Source organism: Macrobrachium nipponense, chromosome 40 (genome assembly GCF_015104395.2).
Source record: "Macrobrachium nipponense isolate FS-2020 chromosome 40, ASM1510439v2, whole genome shotgun sequence".
Taxonomy (NCBI): domain Eukaryota; kingdom Metazoa; phylum Arthropoda; class Malacostraca; order Decapoda; family Palaemonidae; genus Macrobrachium; species Macrobrachium nipponense.
In genome coordinates this window covers 17,719,123-17,739,654 of record NC_061101.1, presented here as the reverse complement: position 1 = coordinate 17,739,654, position 20,532 = coordinate 17,719,123, and the positions used below count along the sequence as shown (strand labels likewise).

At 47.2% G+C, this 20,532-nt stretch overlaps 1 protein-coding gene across 2 annotated transcripts in view; it reads right to left on the bottom strand.

The window, feature by feature from the left end:
* Nucleotides 1–20,532, bottom strand: part of LOC135211964 (gastrula zinc finger protein XlCGF57.1-like) — a 54,020-nt gene that overhangs the window by 15,074 nt on the left and 18,414 nt on the right. For both annotated transcript variants that reach the window (XM_064245218.1, XM_064245217.1), the window contains one exon: nucleotides 9,286–9,392. The gene's annotated coding sequence lies outside the window, so the exon portion shown is untranslated. The remainder of the gene's footprint in view (nucleotides 1–9,285; nucleotides 9,393–20,532) is intronic.

Genomic DNA, 20,532 nt, shown 5'->3' with positions numbered 1-20,532 from the left:
TCTTCTACTTTACTTCCTGTTCTATTTGAGTTTTGAAACAGTTACAATCCCATATTGGGTTGTGAGCATTAAAATCCCCTAATATTATTATAGGTTCTTTGGCATTTTTAAGTAATTCTCCAAGTTTACTCAATATCGTAATGTTTTATTTGGTTGATTGTATAAATTATATATTATATATTATCGTTTTTAATTCGAATTCTAATACCCGATATTTGGAGGTCAGCAATGTTTACAGGTACTTTGTCATAACATACTTTGTTATGTACATATATGTTGGTATTGTATTATTGACATGTTGTATTTCACTGTACAATTTTACACTGACTACAAGAATACATAGTAATTATAAATGCAATTTCTATTTACCCTTTGACTATCAGTTATACAAACATTTGGAATTGGTAAAATACAATCCTATTGAAATGAAACATGATCATTTAGAGGGGTTTGGTATATTTTGGCGCGGTATACCTGGTAACCTTGCATATATTAAACACTGCCAATGTATTAGTACCAAGATTAACTGTGATGAATATTAAAGTGATTATTATCATTATGATTAATATCTTTATTGAGACTTTACATGGTCGTGTGCATAGGAAAAACAAGTGTGTTATATAATGCATTTTAAAGTCTTTATCAACACACACCCTATAACCAGGGTAACAATGGTTTTCACAGTGTGTGTGTAAGGCTTGGTGCACATTTCAAGTGGAAAGAAAAGTGAATTGTGCCATGGACTGTATTACATAATCAATATTCTCATTTGATGCCCATTCCCTTATTTACTCTACTTAGGAGTTTGTGTGGGAAGCAATATAAAAATCAGTATACATACTACTGTTTCTACTACTAGTACCACCAACATCTGGGTCTTTATCACTAAGCGTAAGGGTGGAGTGTCTAGTAACTAAAGAACATCACACTACAGTATCAATGAGTGGGAGGGCCTTCAGTAATGACGTTTTACTAGCTTCTATCTACAAGCCTGTAAGATTTGAGTAAGTTTCCCTCTAAATTTCTTTGATTTACTCTGATAAGTGCCCTAATTATCAACATTAAGACATCACTGAATATTTTAGCAAATTATGCTGTGGCTTCAAAAGGATTTTGACGTAGGACAAATCTATTTCTGGGCGAGGAAGCCGTGTCGCTCCGTGAAATAGGTTCCTTCAGCACTATTTCTAAGGTAAGATATTGCTAAAATACCAGAGAACTGCTAAATTGGACCTGCCAGAATATTCAGCTCGCTCACCTTCATTAAAAAGGTGTCGGTATAGATCTGGGGTGAGTGAAACTCACTACCAGGGCACCCACATCCATATCAGACGCTTTGGCAAGATTTTATTGATGAAAAATCAATTAGACATGGCCCTGAAATGCACAGTTGGTGATCTGAGTCTTTTGCCAGATTCCATACAAACTGCATGTTCAATCTGCCTGCGAAGCTGGTATGAAGATGCAAATACCTGTGTTTCGATGAAGTAAAAATGAATTGCAGGATGCATGTAAATAGCCTGTGTTCCTTTCTTTCATTGGAGACATGGGTCTCAAAGAAAATGGAAGCTATTTGGTCAAGGTCTGAGAAGCTAAGATTCATGCCAGGTGCACTAGAGGTTGTAATATTCAAGGATGAAGTGGTGAAGGAGATACGTGCTCATCAGTGGGTGCAAAGAGATGTAATCTAAGAAATCTTGATGGTCTGAAACAAGAGATAAGAAGCAATTGACTAGAAATTGCATAAACATACAAAGCAGAAGAGGGACAAGCAAGAAGGCTCTTTGCTATCAAGGAGAAAAACCATAAATGAAGGCCTCCACCACGTTCTTATTTACAGAGAACAAAAAGGACAATAAAACACATCAGGCCTTATCAATTTGTTCAACATTTTGATTCGCCATACATTAGTTGCCGACACCAAGACCAACACCTACAACTTTATGACGTGGCCAAAATAAGGACTCTCTGGAGGTATCAAATGATGCCTGAGGAAAATGTTATGCAAGATTTCAAGATGTAGATGACTAGGTTTTAGCAGAGCCTGGCCCCATTTAACTCGGTTACTAAGCTTGTTTGGGCCTCATCTATCCAAGAGACTAAATCTGTGAAAGGCAATATCATACCTTACACATTCTCTGAGAAATGACTAATAAAAAATAATTTGTCAAAAATTGTATTTTTCCTAAATATACAAACCTGAGGTCCTTTAACAATAGGAATGTAACTTGCGGCATCTGGAACCAGTCGTAAGCTTCGAACAAGGGAGTTCAGTAGTCAACTGCTTGTCCCGACAGTCAGCGCACCGCGGGACTGGGAGGTGAAGATTCACTTTGCTTTAGGCCCAGGAAAAACACAGAGTGAGGGGTAGCATGAGGTGGGACTATGTGTAAAGGACCTCAGGTTACATAGTAAGGAAAAATACAATTTTCGAACAAATTGTTATTTGTTCGATACGTAATACAAACCATCGGTCCTTTAACAATAGGAAGACTCACTTCTTGGTGGGTGGAACTGAGTCAATGAACAGACTGGTGTTCGTCCAACCTTGGTTCCCTCCCTCATCGTAAAGAACAGAGCAGAGGGAGGTATCCTAGCCTCAGCCCAATGATCGGGGTATGTACCACAGGATCAATGGTCAGACCTCTGGACCCAAGTAATAAGAGGGAAAGCCAGCGTACCTCTTAAAACTAGCAAGCAAGAACTTGTTCCTATTGCAAGAGGCAATATGAAGTCATGGGTTTGTTTATTGTTGGCTTCCACTCCCCCCACCCCCCTTGTTGGGGGAAGTGGTGGATAATTGCTCCTATCCCTAATGAAAGGGATAGGATGGAGCTCAGTCGAGTAGCTTACCTGCATCGGTCTCCTGTTCCAGCGTAGTGACGACCGCGTCCCTCTGCCCACAGGTAGAGGGGGAGAAAAAGATGGGGAAGAGAAGCCAGTCACACTCTCATTCACTCATCCATTCATGCAGTCACACAAGGATGCGATGCTGTTCTGTCCGCTCGGGTGCTGGGTAAGCTACACAACCTGTTGAGCAGCCACCACGGGTCCCAAGGAAAAAGTGTCCAAGGACCTGTGGGTGATATCCCAAGAAGGTAGGAGGAGGTGAAGGTGATCTGGTTGGTCAGACCCTTGCCATCAGGACCTGCGCCACGGAGAAGTTCTTGCGGAATGCAAGAGAAGGACCAATACCTCTGACTTTGTGGGCTCTCGGACGAAGGGTACGGATGTCGTCGCTACCATCAGCTTCGTACGCCCTCCTGATCACCTCACGCAGCCAGAAAGAAAGTGTGTTCTTGGATACTTCTTTCTAGGTCACCCTGGTGCTAACAAAGGTGTCGACACTCAGGTGCTGAGGTGCCGAGTTCTCTTCAGATAGCGCCATAGAGCCCTCACAGGACATAGCAGCATCTCATCCGCATCGTTGTCGGTGAAGTCCAATACGGAGGGGATCGTGAATGACTCGAACCGGTCGTCAGGAACTGAAGGATTCTGAGTCTTCGCTACAAAGTTCAGGACAAAATCGAGCGTCACAGATCCCCATCCCGTGGTATGCTTTGACGTCGAAGGAAAGACCATGAAGTTCCCCTACTCTCTTTGCCGATGCAGGGCCCAGCAAGAAGAGAGTCTTGAGGGTCAGATCCCTGTCTGACGACTCTCGGAGTGGCTCGAAGGGACTTCGAGTCAAACTCTTAAGGACGAGAGTCACATCCCACCCCGGTGGGCAAGACCTCTCGAAGCTCCTCATGAGAAGGGAGATCTCGAACGAGTTCGAGATATCCATTCCCCTCAGTTTCAGGACTAGGGCCAAGGCGGCCCTGTATCCTTTGACTGTGGGGACGTCTGGGTGTAGGGACCATTCAGTCCCTATCACCTGATCCTGACGGCTGAGCCTGTCTGCTACTACATTCCTCTTGCCTGGAATGTAGCGAGCTGACAGCTCTACTGATTGAGCCACAGACCCACTCGTGCACCTGCAACATCAACTGGTGCAACGGGAGGGACACTAGGCCCCCCCTGTTTGTTGACGTATGCCACTACTGTGGTGTTGTCACTCATCAACACCAACGAGTGTCCCATCAGACGGTCCTGGAACTCTTGGAGAGCGAGGAACGCTGCCTTGAGCTCCAGTACGTTGATGTGAAGGTGCTTGTCGTGATGATCCCACCCACAGGCACCCCATCCCTCGGTTGACGCGTCTGAAAACAGCAACATCTCCCGGGGTGGTGGTGTGGGGGGGGGGGGGGGGGTGCGGAGAGGCACTCCTCTTATGAGGTTCCTATCGTCCAGCCACCAGGCTAGGTCTGGCCTCACCTCCTCCGTGAGGGACACGGGGAAATACGGTGGGTCTCTTGCCTGTGACCAACTCTCCTTTAGTCTCCACTGGAGAGACCGCAGGTGAAGACGCCCGTGAGGGACTAACTTCTCGAGAGTGACGACAGGTGGTTGATCACGACCTGCCACTGCTGAGCTGGCTGTTCCTGCCGCGACAGGAAACTGGTTGGCTGCCTCCCTGAATCTGCTGATCCGCGAGTCCCCGGGGAAGACTCGCCCTGCTACCGTATCGATCAGCATACCCAGGTACTTCATCCTCTGCTTGGGCTTGAGATCTGACTTCTCGAAGTTTACCACGATCCCCAGATTGCGGCAGAACTCGAGAAGTCAATCCCTGTCCCATACAAACTGCGAGCGGGAACTCGCCAGAACTAACCAGTCGTCAAGATACCTGTGGGGCGGTTGAGAGACCGAAGCAAAGTGCCCTGAATCAGTACACCGTCCCGTCGAGGATGAAGCGGAGGTACTTCCTGGAGGATTGATGAACGGGTATCTGGAAATATGCGTCCTTCAAGTCCACCGAAAGCATGAAGTTGTTCTCTCTGATGGAGTCGAGCACGTAGTGTGCCGTCTCCATCGTGAACCGAGACTGGCGAACGAATCGGTTCAGGGGAGAGAGATCTATCACCAGGCGCCAGCCCCCCCGAAGACTTCTCCACCAGGATTGATTGATTGATTGTGTATTATATCTGCGTCACAACATCTGGGTAATTGACACCGAAATAAATTAAATATAAAAAAATTAAAATTTTTGATAAATTTCATATAAAAATCTATAATTATATAAAAAAAAATTTTCATATAAAAATTTCTTACATAGACAATCTAGTATAATTTAAATTTGGTTAAGGAGGCCAGCCTCCCTCATAAAAATATATAACTGCTCTATATTTACAATCCTTTCCAAGAATTGTAGCTAGGATAAAATGCCTACTCTGTCACGACCCCAACCCGACATGAACCTATGTCAGGAAAAGACGGCTGTAGAGGCTCGGTGACTGATCCCTGACGATCTCCACAGCTCCTTTGCTCAGCATGGCTTGGACTTCCTGCTGAAGTGCTACGTCCTTGGATGATCCGGAAACGTAAGTTTGAAGGTGGACCGGGTTGGAGGTGAGGGGTGGCCGAGACTCGACGGGTAGTCGATACCCCTCCCGAAGGACGTCTACTATCCAGTCTCCACTCCATAGCGCTGCCATGTTGCCCAATGGTTTCGCCAGGCACCCCTCACCTTCCGGCAGCAGGTGAGGGGGAACGCTGTCCCTAGCGTTTCCCACCTCTCTTCGACTTTTTCTTCCCAGCTCCCCCTCATGAGAAGGAGGGCTGGTGACGGTCGCTCCTTGAAGAAGTTGAAGGCAGAGTCTTTACTCTGGGCTTCGACAATGCGATCGTCTCGGCCACAGAGGGAGCGCTAACCAAACTCTTGGGCTTGGCCACAGTAGCTCGAGGCTGCCCAGCCGCCTTCGAGACTGCCTGATGTGCTAAACAGTCACTGTCGTCAGTGCGCCGTCATTTCCACCGCAGCGTCCACCATCTCTCCTGGGAAGAGAGAGGAGTAACTCCGCACTGGTCCGTTGCGAAGACCCAGAGCCGCCTCTCGCCCAGCTGCCCTGGTCACTCGGGTGAGGACTGCGTCCCTAAGCTGAAGAACCAGGTTGGCCCACAGGTTTGCAGTCTGGTGGGCTTGGTAGGAGATGACTCTACCTCCAGACAGGCACAGTCTCCCGAAAGCTGGGTCACCTTCAGGAGAGATGTTCCCCGAGGTGGCCGCGACCTTAGACACTGTGAGGGACCACAGGTCTAGCAGGAGACTGCTTGGAATGCCACCAAGGCGGTCGATTCCAAGGCGAGTGCCTCTTGCTGCGAGAACCATAGGTTCTCCGACAGGAGCTGCTGCAGACACCCCGAGTTAGCCTAGCTAGCTCCGGGTTTACCTGTTTGGGCGGCATAGGGTCCTCCAATGGCACGTACAACCTTCTCTGTCGCAGCAGAGGCAGGGAAAGTAGCTTGGAAGACCTGTCAGACCGTAGTGAGCCCTCCTGTCCGGAGACAAGTGTGTCCACCTGGACCAGCACCGAGTCAGCCTGAGCAGATCGCGGCAGACCCACCATCGTCTTGGGTTTCTTCTTAGGACCCAGACGACTCGAGCCTGGACGTAGGCTCAGAAGGTGGGAGCGTCGATCCTTCCCCGAGGTCGTTGTGCTAACGGATCAGCGCAATAACCTCCGAAAACAGCCTCTGGATCTCGGGAGTGACAGCATCCTGTGGAGAGGACCGTCAAGTCCCTCCAACAAGAACGCCTCCCGAGATCCTCCTCCTTCAGGAGGAGGAACCGCAACAGAACCCTCCTGGTCTCCTCCCGCCACTTGCGCATACAATTTGGTAGGTCCTAAGACCGTGCCAGGCTCGTAGAGCGTCGTGGGTGGGATCGTGAGGAGTGCGCTCCCACAATCACTCAGGTTCGCCTCGCTCTTCCTGCTGTAACCCAAGGAAGTTAAAGGGATCGGAGAGGAAGACCTGACGCTCCCCCCTCGCCCACGGCCAGAACCGGTGTGCTGGGGGGCTGCAGGCGATCACCAACCTGCGGTGGTGATCGAGCTGCAGGCCTGGTCGTGCAGCTCTATGGGGAGAGCGGCTGGACCGAGAACCTCGGCTCCAGTCCCGAGCGTCAGAGGAGGTGCTGCTGGTCCCCCTACCCGCCAGATCCCGGTGGGAGCGGCGGTCAGGTTACCGGCAGAGTCCGCTGTCGCGGTGGGAGCGGGGCTGTCCTCACGGCACCCGCCATGCTGCTAGTTCCGGCGATCACTGGGTACCCACGTATCGCTACAAGAGCGATCACTGGTCTGGCGGGAGTCACCTGAGCGACTCTCACCAGTCCTTCCGCCTCTGTGCCTAGGTCCTGGTGCCGAGCAAACTCGGAAGCCTGATCCTTGGCTGCACGGTCACCCGCGGGCGACCGCACACCCGGTACCTCTCGCGAACAAGAGGCCGAGATGGAATCTGATGTAGCGGCAGAGCCCCTACAGTCACCGGTTTGAGGAGGTACCGGTGTTAGCCGCTACCCCTCTGGTCCCCGTCTTCTTCTTCCTTGCAGAAGGAGAGACGGGCCCCCGCTTCCCGAAGGATGGGAGGACCAGCGGAATAACGCCCCCATCACACCGGAGTGAGACGGGCCCTTAGAAGCTCCTGAAGGAGAGTTCTTAGGGAGTGAGGAGGCAACCTTCTTCTTTCTCGGCTGTGAAGCCTTGGAAGTCGAAGGGGAAAGAAGGCAGGCAGCACAGGACGGAACGATGAAGACGACGACGACACCTTCCTCTTCTTCTTCGTCAGCTTCCTCAGGACGTCGTCAGGTCCTCCATCCAGGACAGAGCAGCAACACCACGGGCAGGAACGACGTCGGCAGGGGTTGGTCCAGGTACGGCAGGTATGGCAAGAACAGCAGGTACTGCAGGAGGCGGGGCAGTAGCCAGCGACATCCTGGGTACTGGCGGCAGGTCCAGGGCGCGAGCTCTTTGTGTTCATCCGGCGAAGCCCTGGGGGGCGGGGGCGAGGCTAGAGCGGCGAACCTGGGCGACGGAGTCACGACCCTCCTCGGAATCCCTGGAAGCAGCGCCTGGATAGCAGCTGAAGGTGTTACCATGGTTACATGTTGAGTGTACACCAGGTGAGGAGGGGCAACATACCCCGGGGTCGAGACGGTGGTGGTAGTGGTGGTTACCGGGCCGTGTGTTACCGGAGCAGAGCCACTCGCCAAGTGATGCAGCAACCCCCGAACACTCGGTGTCCCCTGGAGGACCAGTGAGAACCAAACCTGCCGAGGTCGTCACCAGCGGCAGGCACACCTGAGGGAGCAAAGGTCGGGTTAGAAAGGGGGGTTCCCCTCGCCCGGGGGGGACAAGTCCAACCCCGAGCGAACGGAAGACCCCGAGTACAACTGAATGTCAGGGTATCTCGCCCCCTCCTCCACACTCGATGGATTGGGCGAAGGGAGGAGGAGCAAGAACCGCCCCCCCCCCCCACCCCCCCAAAGGTAAGGAGCCATACGTGGGAGTTAAGATGGATGGGAGGAAAGAAGACGGAAACGTGGTCCGAGACCAGGGGAGTAGCCGGAAAACTTTCCGTTGACTCCCTGGAAGGCTTATGTCGTTTCCTCCTCCCCTCAAAATTGTGCCCACTGCTCCTCCGACCACACACAACAAATATCACAGGGCTCGGTGTGAGAGCATTCGCGTCCCCGACACAGAGCAGATAAATCATGAGGGTCAACTTCAGGAAAGGAGCGGAAGGCTCCACACTTACGGCCCTCACACCAACCAAGGGCATCTGCGGCTAATGGGGAGGCGTGGGTAACTCTCCAGCTCACGAGAATCCATAATAAAATGAAAATACAAAATATACAAGTACTTACAGGATTTTCACACAAAAACACACTAGTAAGAGAAGGCAAACCAAAGTTTGATGAACGAAGCATGCGATGATGGCGGGCAGAGAGAAGTGGAGAACACGTCTGTCACCCAGCGCGGCCGAAAGCAAAGTGATTCTTCACCTTCCAGTCGTGTGGTGCGCTGACTGTCGGACAAGCAGTTAACTACCTAACTCCCTTGTTCGAAGCTTACGAACGTTCCAGCTGCCGCAAGTTACATTTCTATTGTTAAAGGACCGATGGTTTGTATTACGTATCAGAACAATATGACACTCATTCTGGTGTCATTGTAAATCTGATTATTTGTACATTGTGGTATGTTGACATTTAAAACAAAGGGTCAAAGTAAGAAGCTGAAAACTTACCAAAATGCCAGTCAGTGCATCATGAATAACACAGACTGGGTTTTGAACAATGTGTTTGTGTCAATTAATTAAGAGATTCACTATACCTTTAATTGAATACAACATATAATTTTGGGACATGCTCTCTTACAGCAATGACTTCACTTTTATATCACTTACCTAGAGTATGTTATTGAGGAAAATTAGCATAATACTGAGGAAAATATGGTCCTTTGCAGATTACCAGTGATCACTGACGATGCATCATCCGTAACAATACAGGTTATCTGTGGCAAAGAGATGTTTTCTCCATTAGCACATAATAGGTTTTTATACACATTACAGGACCAGTGAAATTGCAGATTACGTGAAAATGTTAGACCAATGTAGTGCAAAATGTGTGGAAAAAATGTAAATTTCCCCATTCCTGTCTGTATCCCTGTATGAACCTGCGAACACATTCTGAGGAGGTTAAGTTTTAGTACTGTTATAATGTTCTGGGTACTTCCACATTAATATGTACTAAAAACTGAGCATTTTAAAATTTGTTACTTTCACACAAACATTATAAAATAAAAATGAATTGCAGAATTAGTTTAAAGCTTTATTTGCAATGGTTTACAGATGCACCTCTTACAAAAAAATTAGTACAATAATTCTGCAATATCTTGCATATAAATCTATGGAAGAAAAAGTAGCAGCATTCTAGGTTTAGTAACAACTGACTACAAAACCAAAATTTGTGCATTCACAGCTATTGTCATTCAGTTGTTTAACCAGACCACTTAGTCAAAATATTCGACTCTCACTGGACTAGTCTAAAAGACTCATTTATTTCCAAAACTTGACATTTGCTGTTGAAATTTTGACATTCACTAAAAGACATCTAACTGTCAGTGCTGACCTGCTTTCTTTTAATACAAAGATTGCGTCATGAGGGTCATATGGGTGGGGCCAATTTGATGAGATTAAATGACTTCACAATCCTAATTAAAAAACAAACAATTCAACCAGTGGTTGGATTTGCATTTTGTTATCAATTTCAAGTCCTTCAAGATGAAGGGTTTATGTACATGGTAGATCATCACTACCTGAAATGGTTGTTGCGTGTAATTTGGTACAGAAAATGCAAACTACCACATATTCAGTTTTGGATGTAGCTCAAACTAATTCAGAACAAACTGCAGCATCATAAAAGGCTGATTATTTTTATTTACGTACTGTCTATTTGAGGGTAGACATTTAAGGCCAAATTATACATCCTTGCAACACTTTGTAAAAATATTCTGCTTGAATTTGCCCACCTGTCATTTAGTATATATAGGATCCATTTTTCTCTGCATTTTCCAGAAATTATATGATACCAGTAACGAATTACAACTGCTGTTAGTAAGGAATTAAAACCGTTCTTACAAATACCTGGAGAGCACTGAAAACACAAGAGTATTGTTTATTCAACAAAGCATGCTTCAGTCATACATTCCTAATACAGAGAACACACACCACTTCCATGCAGTTGTGCCTCACTCTTAAAGAACTGCAGGTTAACAGGAAAATGCCACTCAAAGGTCCCTGCTGCTAATGATCTCTCTTATATATGACACTTACAATACTAGAACGAATGATTCAGAAATAGACACAAGGGACCTACAAACACTTTAAAACTTCACAATCTAAGCAATGAGACAGAAATACTGGGGCATTCCTCAGCATACTTCTCTAAAGAATAAACAGCAGTTAACAAAAAAGACTGAACTGATCTGCCTGAGAATGGGACATTATTCAGTACTGATGGATGCCAGGGCAAAGTGTCTTTAATCAGTGACATTTCTTATGCAGACATGGCAGCTGTGCTGGAAAAGCCATTACAGGCAGTCCCTGGGTTGCGACGGGTTCGGCTTACGACATTCCGAGGTTAAGGCGCTTTTCAGTTACATATATTCATCAGAAATTATTTCCAGGGTTACGACGCCTACAATGCTCATCTGGCAGAAGAAATGACACCAAAAATGCAAAATGATCAATATTTGAAGGTTTTTTTATGCAAAATGCAATAAGAATGCAGTTTACATAGTTCTGAATGCACCCAGAGCATTAAAAGTAAGGTTTTCTTATGATTTTTGGTGATATTCCGGCTTACGACACGTCTCAAGAACGGAACCCCCGTAGTAACCCAGGGACTGTCTGTACACATATTACATATCAGTCACATTATTATGATGGTTATTGCTATGCTACCTTTTATGTGTGATGCATCTTGCTGATGAATCTTTCCAACAGAGTAAGTGTCAAGTAGTTTACCTTAGATTAGATACGATATAGTATTATTGTTGTTTTATGTAGGTCTTTTTGTTACTTGTAAAATGGACAGGCCTCAGAGACTGATAAGCTGGAGAATGAAAACTATAAATTACTTTTACAGGACACTATGTCATGCTTATAGATTACCATAGGGCTTGCTGTGACAAATGGTTGTTTGTGTTCTTTGTTAGCTTTTTAGCAATATAAGGCATTTAGCTCTGTACAGTATCCTTTGTGATTACTATAGTGTCAGCATACATTTTTCATATGTGCATTCGTTGTCAGTCAAATACCAAACCTCACAAAAAGGGTTTATCTGTTAAAAGCAATTTTTGTAGCATAAGCCATGATGTGCAGCTGGGATTTCAAAAACCAAAAAACGCTTGGCTAACCTGTTAGGACTGTCTCTGTAATCATCCGTTTGAGATGTGGTGAGGCTGGGTGGATTTTTCCACTTTACCAGTGGGTTAGTTCCAAATAATTAAATAGATCATGAAAATTATCATTACTTGGAATTAATCTTACTGTTAAAGTTAGCTGACTACCACGTTGATGGTGGGTTAGTGCAGCCAGAGAAACAATGCTCAGCCAAGTGAACTACAAACGTTTTAATGGGGGAGAAAAAAAAAAAAAAGTTTCTCAACATTCCTGCTTGTTGTGTCATCCTTACTGGAAAGTACTGTTGTCAGATGTTGGACCCACAACAGGGTGTAAGGCCCTCATGACGAGATTAGTCTCTCGAGGATCCTTACAAGGAAAATGGACTTTATCACGTAAAGTACTGGTGACTCCTGTGACCTAGTCAAAACCCCGTAACCAACAATCCAAAACTAAAGACAACTACCACCTTCATATTTGAAGGTACACTACTATACACCAATGTGTACCTTCCGGCTTACGACACGTCTCAAGAACGGAACCCCATCGTAACCCGGGGACTGCCTGTAATTGCCCTTGCCCAGGTCTTAGTACCATAATACAATGACCAGAACAACGCAGTCACCTACACCAAAAAAATTTAAAACCAAATGACCACAACCCATATAAAAAGACTGGTGGGTAGGGTAGTCCAGGTTACACTTGTACCTCCAAACTCAACTTTAACTCAACAGCATTACTGCAAGGCAAGAGATAAAATAAAGGAAGGAACACTTCCTCAACCAACATTTTGCCAGCTATGGACACAGGTTCTAAGGTACTACAGTTATTGTAAATGGTTTCCACATCACACAAATAATGCACTAAAAATGCAGATTTACACTTCCAGTACATTGCTTGGAGAACTGAGGAGAGGGAAAGACTATCTGAATGCGACCGAGGTTGCAACTGCCCTGACATCATGCACTTTCACTTTAAGGAAAAAGATACTACTGCGTTCTTTGATCGGTCTGGAAGGGTTCTTTACGGAACACCACAGATTATTAAAATCTCCCCGAATTTTATCTGTCCTTTGTAAATATTATCTGAGGGCTCTCACTGGGCACAGTGCCCTCTTTTCTTCCTCCAAACCAACCAAATCCATTAGATTTTTAATAATAACGAAAGAACGAGGCCATGATTGCAAAAGATTCTTGTTTTTTGCTCAAAAAATCTAGAAGACAACATCCTGCATCTCCTCCCGAGAATCCTACTCTTCTATCAAAGGTGTGCAGCTCACTCACTCTCTTAGCTGTCGACAGAGCAGCTAGAAAAATTGTTTTCCTCGTCAGATCCCTGAAAGAGCTGGAACGAAGTGGCTGGAAGCGTTCGCCCGTTAACCATTTCAATACTACATCCAAGTTCCAAGCAAGGGAGACATCTTTCTTCTTTTTGGAAATGTTAAAGGATTCAAGAAGACCAGAGAGATCCTGATTATTACCCATCCAAACCTCTATGTCAGAATACAAGAGTTGAGCATTGCAATATAACCCTCAACAGTGGAAGCTGACAGTCCCTTCGACGATCACATATACAAAAGGAAATCAGCTATCTGAAGAATAGTGGTTTGTAAAGACTAGACTTTGCACCTTCTACACCAGTCTACTAAATACTCTCCACTTGGCTTGGTAAACTCTATTTGAAGATTCCCTTCTGCATTTGGCAATAGCCTTTGCTGCAGCTTGCGCAAAGCCTCTCGCAAGGATGAGTTTGCTGACAGTCTGTTAGGCCCAGAGTAGATAGGCTTTGGTAGAATCTCCTGAAATGGGGCTGTCTGAGCAGACTTGGAATGGTAGGCAGGAATCTCAGAAAGACTATCAACAGATCCACGACGTCTGGGAACCACTCCTCCTGCGGCCAGAATAGGGCGACAAGGTCACTCTCGTTCTAATGAGAACGGAATTTCTCCAGAACTTTTCTCAACATTCCAAATGGGGGAAATGCATATACATCCAGATTTGACCAATTTTGAATCATTTTGTCCGTCGCCCATGCTGACAGGTCGTGGAAAGTAAAGCAGTACAGAGGCCGACGACGATTTCTCGATGCCACAAATAAGTTTATGGTTGGAGTGCCCCATTTCTTCCATAGTTCGTTGCAGACCCTGCTGTCCAAAGTCCACGCTGTCAGGAGGATCTGCTTCTGGCGACTTGACTCGTCTTCTAAAACACTGCTCTTTGAAGTGAAGGGCCTTTCTAACCTAGTAGGTACAAAAATTGAGAGGTCCCTTTGCCCGGCAGAGCCCTTAAATTTTACCTTAGTAAAAGAAGCAGCTGGGAGGTTGTCAACATGGTCTCTGGTGTTCTGTGAAGGACCCGAAAAGACTCGTGTCTAAAAATGCCTTAGCCTTCTTTTTTCGCCAGGAACAATGTCTGGAACGAACAAATAGCAGCATCTCCTGTAAAACCAACCCGAGAATCAAGCGCGTGTATCTCGCTCATTCTTTTGGCTGTAGCGAGAGACAACAGGAATAAACACTTCCTCGTAATGTCTCTGAAGGAGGCAAGGTGTGGAGGTTCGAACTTCTTCGAAGTTAGGAATTTCAGGACCACGTCCAGATTCCAGCTCGGGGTTCTAGGGGTACTAGTCTTTGAAGTCTCGAAAGACCTGATCAGATCGTGAATATCTTTGTTATCAGCTATTTCCAGGCCTCTATTCCTGAAAACAGCTGAAAGCATAATTCTGTATCCTTTGATTGTGGATACAGAAAGGTGCGATTCCTCCCTCAGGAAAAGAAGGAAATCTGCAATGTTGGTCACAGAGGTATTGGAAGAGGACAGTTTCTTTGATTTACAATATCTCCTAAAGACTTCCCACTTCGATTGATAGACTCGCATAGTCGAAGGTCTGCGTCTCTAGCGATAAAGCTTGCAGCTTTTCGAGAAAAGCCCCTCGCTCTGACGAGTCTTTCGATAGTCGAAAGGCAGTCAGAGCAAGAGTGGGGAGGTTTTGATGATACCTCTCGAAGATGGAGTTGTCTGAGCAGATCTGCTTCCTGTTTGGAAGAGATCTGGGGAAGGGTCCCACCGTCCACTCCAGTACCTCTGTGAACCAAATCTTGAGCTGGCCAAAATGGGGCTACTAGTGTCAACCTCATCCCCTCTGAGGCCACGAATTTCCTGAGCACTTCGCCCAGAATCTTGAATGGGGGAAAGGCGTATGCATCGAGGCCCGACCAATCTAGTAGAAGGGCGTCGACAGAGAATGCTCTCGGATCCTCTACTGATGAGCAGAAGATGTCTATCCTCTTGGAGAGGAACGTGGCAAACAGGTCTATGTGAGGCCTCCCAGAGACCAAAGTCTTTGACAAACTTCTGAGTGGAGGGTCCACTCTGTGGGAAGGCCCTGGTTCCTCCTGCTCAGTCTGTCTGCTCTCACATTCCTCTCTCCCTGGAGAAAAGCCCCTCGCTCTGACAAGTCTTTCGATAGTCGAAAGGCAGTCAGAGCGAGACCTGGGAGGTTGAGATGAAACCTCTCGAAGTGGGGTTGTCTGAGTAGATCTGGTCTGTTTGGAAGAGATCTGGGGAAGTCCACTATCCACTCCAGTACCTCCGTGAACCATTCCTGGGCTGGCCAAAATGGGGCTATTAGTGTCAACTTCGTGTTCTTCGAAGCTACGAACTTACTGAGCACTTCCCCAGGATCTTGAACGGGGAAAGGCGTATGCGTCCACACCCGACCAATCCAGGAGAAACGCGTCTATTGCGAAGGCTCTCGGATCTTCCACTAGAGAGCAAAATATCTCTATTCTTTTGGAGAGGAACGTCGCAAACAGGTCTATGTGAGGTCTCCCCCACAGGGACCAAAGACTTCGACACACTTCTTCGTGTAGAGTCCATTCTGTGGGAAGGACCTGATTCCTCCTGCTCAGTCTGTCCGCTCTCACATTCTTGATCCCTTGAACAAATCTTGTGAGGAGAGTTATGCCTCTTTCTTCCGTCCAGGTAACAGGTGTCTTGTTAACTGATAGAGAGAAAGAGTGCGTGCCTCCTTGCTTGCGTATGTAAGCCAGAGCCGTGGTGTTGTCCGAGTTTATCTGTATCACCCCGCCTCTGACTATCTCTTCGAAGAACTTTAAGGCTAGGTGTATGGCCACTAGTTCCTTGCAATTGATGTGTCAGGACACCCTGTTCCTTTTGTCCAGGTGCCTGACACCTCCCTCCGCTCCTAGCGTCGCTCCCCATCCCGACTCCGAAGCGTCGGCATATAACACTTGGTCTGGGTTCTGCAGGGCAAGCGATACGCCTTCGTTCTTTTGAAGAGGAAGGATCCACCACTTCAAATGATCTTTTTACTTCTTGTGGAAGTTGGAAGATGTCCGAGAGTTGTCCCGTCTTCCAACTCCACACCCCTTTCAGGAAAAACTGAAGAGGGCGAAGGTGAAGCCTCCCCAGAGAGAAGAACTTTTCTAGTGAGGACAGGGTCCCTAAAAGGCTCAGATAATCCCTCGCTGAACTGTTCTTTCTCTCTAAGAAGCTCGAGATTTTCGACAAACCTCGAGTGATTCTTTCTCGCGAAGGATATACTCGAAAACCCCGAGAATCCATCTGAATCCCCAGATAGACCAAGCTCTGGCTGGGGATCAGCTGCGACTTCTCGAGGTTGACGAGTAATCCCAGCGATTCTATCATGTTCCTTGTTACTGACAAGTCCTCCAAGCACTGAATCTCTGACTTGGCCCTGATCAGCCAGTCGTCCAAGTAGAGGGAGATGTTTATTCCCTCTAGGTGAAGCCATCTTGCCACATTCGCCATCAGGTTGGTGAATACTTGCGGAGCTGTAGACAGACCGAAGCACAGAGCCCTGAATTGAAAAATCTTGTCTCCTATTACAAAACGAAGATATTTCTTTGACAAATGGTGAATTGGAACGTGGAAATATGCGTCTTGCAAGTCCAGAGAGACCATCCAATCTCCTGGACGAAGAGCCGACATTACTGAAGCGGACGTTTTTCCATGCGAAACTTCTTTTTCTGAACAAAGCGTTCAGAGCGCTTACGTCCAGAACTGGTCTCCACCCCCCCGATGCCTTTGGTACTAGAAAAAGGCGATTGTAAAATCCTGGGGAGTGTGGATCCTGCACAAGTTCGATGGCCTCCTTTTCCCACATTTGTTCCACCATTTGAAGGAGAGTCTTTCTCATTACAGGGTCTCTGTACTCGCTGACAGTTCCCCGAGGCGTAGATGTTAGGGGAGGGCTGTTCTCGAAGGGGATTACATATCCCTTCTTTAGGACCGACACTGACCAAGGGTCGGCTCCCCTTTTTGCCCATACTCCTGCAAAGTTCAGGAGTCTGGCGCCCACTGGTGCTTGAAGGAGCAATAAGTCATTTGGTTTTCTTGAAAGGCCTAAAGGAAGACCTTCCTCTCTTGTCAGAGCTCTTCTTTCTGGCAGGGGGACGCGCCGCTGTACCTCCACGAAAGGGCTGCTGAGGAGGACGAGAGTCCTTCTTAATCGCCGACACTACAGGGCGTCCTTTCTTGACGTTTGTGTTAGTAGGTCCTGTGTCGCCTTCTCAGTTAGCGAGCGAGATATATCCTTCACTAACTGAGAAGGAAACAGATGATCCGATAGGGGGGCGAACAATAAAGCAGTCCTCTGGCTCGGAGAAACCCCTTTTGATAATAAGGATCCATATACTGATCTCTTTTTCAGGAGACCAGCACCAAAAAGGGACGCCACTTCTCCCGAACCGTCCTGTACTGCCTTGTCCATGCAAGACAGGACGCTATGGAGAATCTCTGGGTTTTTAAGAAACTCCGGATCTTTAGATTTGTTGGCCAGAACTCCGAGTGACCAATCCAGAAAGTTGAACACCTCTAAAGTGACAAAAAGTCCCTTTAGAAAATGGTTCAACTCCGAAGTGTTCCATGTCGCTCTGACCGATCCTAAGGAGTGACGTCTAGAGGCCTCCACTAAGTTGGAAAAGTCCGCATCTGCAGAGGCAGGCAGAGAAAGACCCATAGTCTCCTGTTCCATACCAAATACCTCTCTTTCCATGTAGTTTGGAAGGAGGCATGCAGAATACCGTCTTTCCTAACTCTTTCTTCTTGTCCATCCAAGAATCTAAAGAATGGAGTGCCTTCTTCATCGAAATTGCAGGTTTCATTTTCAGAAAGGCCGAAGATTTTGCCGTAGCCGAGCTCGAAAAGAGAGAACGAGGAGAAGGAGGAGCCGCCGGACTAAGAGAGTCTCCAAACTCTTGCAGCAATAATGAGGCTAAGACCTTATAACTCGAGAGTCCCTCATTTGCAGGAGGTTCGTCATCAGACAAATCGTCTAAACCTCGGTCAGACGAAGGAGAAAGTTCACGTTTGGAGGGAGAGTACTTCCAAGACCTCCTACGATCTGAAGGAGAGGAACTCCTATTTGGAGAAGAGTCATAAATTCCAGGAACGAGTCTCCGACTCCTGCCTCCTGGCTCTTGACTCTTGCCTCCTGGCTCCTGACTCCTGCCTCCTGCCTCCTGACTCCGGACTCCTGGCTCCTGCCTCCTGGCTCCTGCCTCTTGGCTCCTGGCTCCTGCCTCTTGACTCCTGACTCCTGCCTCTTGCCTCCTGGCTCTTGCCTCCTGCCTCCTGCCTGGATGCCTCCACACTCCTGGCTCTTGGCTCCTGCCTCCTGGTTGACTCCTCACTCCTGGCTCTTGGCTCCTGCCTCCTGGGTGACTCCTCACTCCTGGCCGGTGCCAGACGTCTGAAAGGTTCATCCAGGTTCGTACAGGAAACCTCACCTCGAGTAGGAGTATCGATCCTGGCGGCAGATACCTCCATACGCCTGGAGGATCTTTTGATCGGAAGGGAAGAGTCTTTCCTTCTAGGAGGTTCCTTTGACAGAACTCCTACAAAAGACGAGATCTGCTCTTGCATCGCCATCATGAATCTCTTCGTCACCTCCTCTTTATCCTCTTCGGGAGGAGGGGAAGGAGGAGGGGAGGAGTCCATAGCCTCCACCTCCTGCCTCCTTCTCACTCTGGTTGAAAGAATGGCTCTTCTTGCCTTCTTCACTCCCGAAGGAGACTCCTCAGGGAAGTTTTCTGGGCTCGAATCAATAGTCGGAGCCTTCCAACTCCTCTTGAGTGGCCGAGATCGATCAGAATCCCTCCAATCACGTCTCGGAGATGAAGATCCCGACGACGAAAAACACTCACGCAGGACGCTTTTACAATAGCGATCCTTGGCAGTCTGGGGTGTCACAGAAACTGCCGAAGGGACACCTGATCGGTTGGGGGTTCTCCACAACCTCCTTTCGGTTTTCGACATTCCTTCCTCTCTGGGCATGTGAGCTTGGAAGAGATCTAGACCTAGGAGCGTTGCTGAGCCGACCAGATGCCCCCTCCACTACACTGGGGACACTCATATCACTGTCCAACATTGGAATAATCACCTTGCCTTAGTTGCCTTGTTGGCGAGCCATTTTGTTTTCCATCAACTTGAAGGCTGCTTTTAGATCCGCAAGTTCTTTCGCTGAATCTAAAGGTTCTGCAATAGGAGAAGGGGCTGCAATGGAAGGAGAAGTAGCAATACTTACCCTTGGGGAAGATCCCAAGCTAGGAACTAGTTCAGATCTAGAACTACTTCAAAAAACTTCTATAAGAAGCCTTCCTCACTCTTTCTCTCTCTAACTTTTTTTAAATAATTAGTTAGATTCTTCCATTTGTTCTCACTCAAATTCTCACATTCCTTGCAAGTATTAGTAAAAGAACATTCATACTCCCTGCAAAAAAAAACCCTTGCATACCGTGTGAGGGTCTACCGAAGCTTTCGGCAACCTCACCTTACAGCCTACATTCACACAACGTCTCACAACCATTCCAGAGTCAGACATTTTAAAGAAAAATCCAAAATCAAGTCCACAAAACAGTCCACAAAAGCGTATGCCAATCCAACAATCCAGATACGTCACCAAAAGTCGGTCAAGAAGATCAATTGCCGGTGAAAAAAGAAAAACCAATCGAGAGGAACCAACAACAATGTTGATGGCCCGGGCGACAGAAGAATTCTGATTAGAAAACGGGAATGGTTCCTAGTCCTGCCACCCAGGGCAGGGCGGTAGATCACCTGACCTACCGGTAGCGTGTGCCGCGAAATTTGAAATTCTGTCGGAGACGACGGAGTCTATAGCTAAGTATATATCTGGCAGGGAAGTTGAATGTATAAAAACTCGAAAACTCCGCGAATCCATCTGAATCCCCAGATAAACCAGGTTCTGGCTGGGGATCATCTGAGACTTCTCGAGGTTGACGAGTAATCCTAGCGATCGAATCATGTCTAAAGTCGATTTCAGGTCCTCCAAACACTGGTTCTCCGATCTGGCCCTGATCAGCCAGTTGTCCAAGTAAAGGGAGATGTTTATTCCCTTTAAATGAAGCCACTTCGCTATGTTCTTCATCAGGTTCGTAAAAACCTGAGAAGCTGTGGACAGGCCGAAACACAAGGCCCTGAACTGATAAATCTTTTCCTTTATTACAAAATGAAGGTACTTCTTCAACGAAGGATGAATGGGAACATGGAAGTAGGCATCTTGTAAGTCCAGGGGGACCATCCAATCTCCTGGACGTTGGGCAGACAGAACTGATGCAGAAGTTTCCATGCGGAACTTCTCCTTTTCTACAAACCGATTCAAAGCACTTACATCTAGAACCGGTCTCCACCCCCCCGAAGCCTTCGGGACTAGAAAAAGGCGGTTGTAAAATCCCGGGGAGTGGGG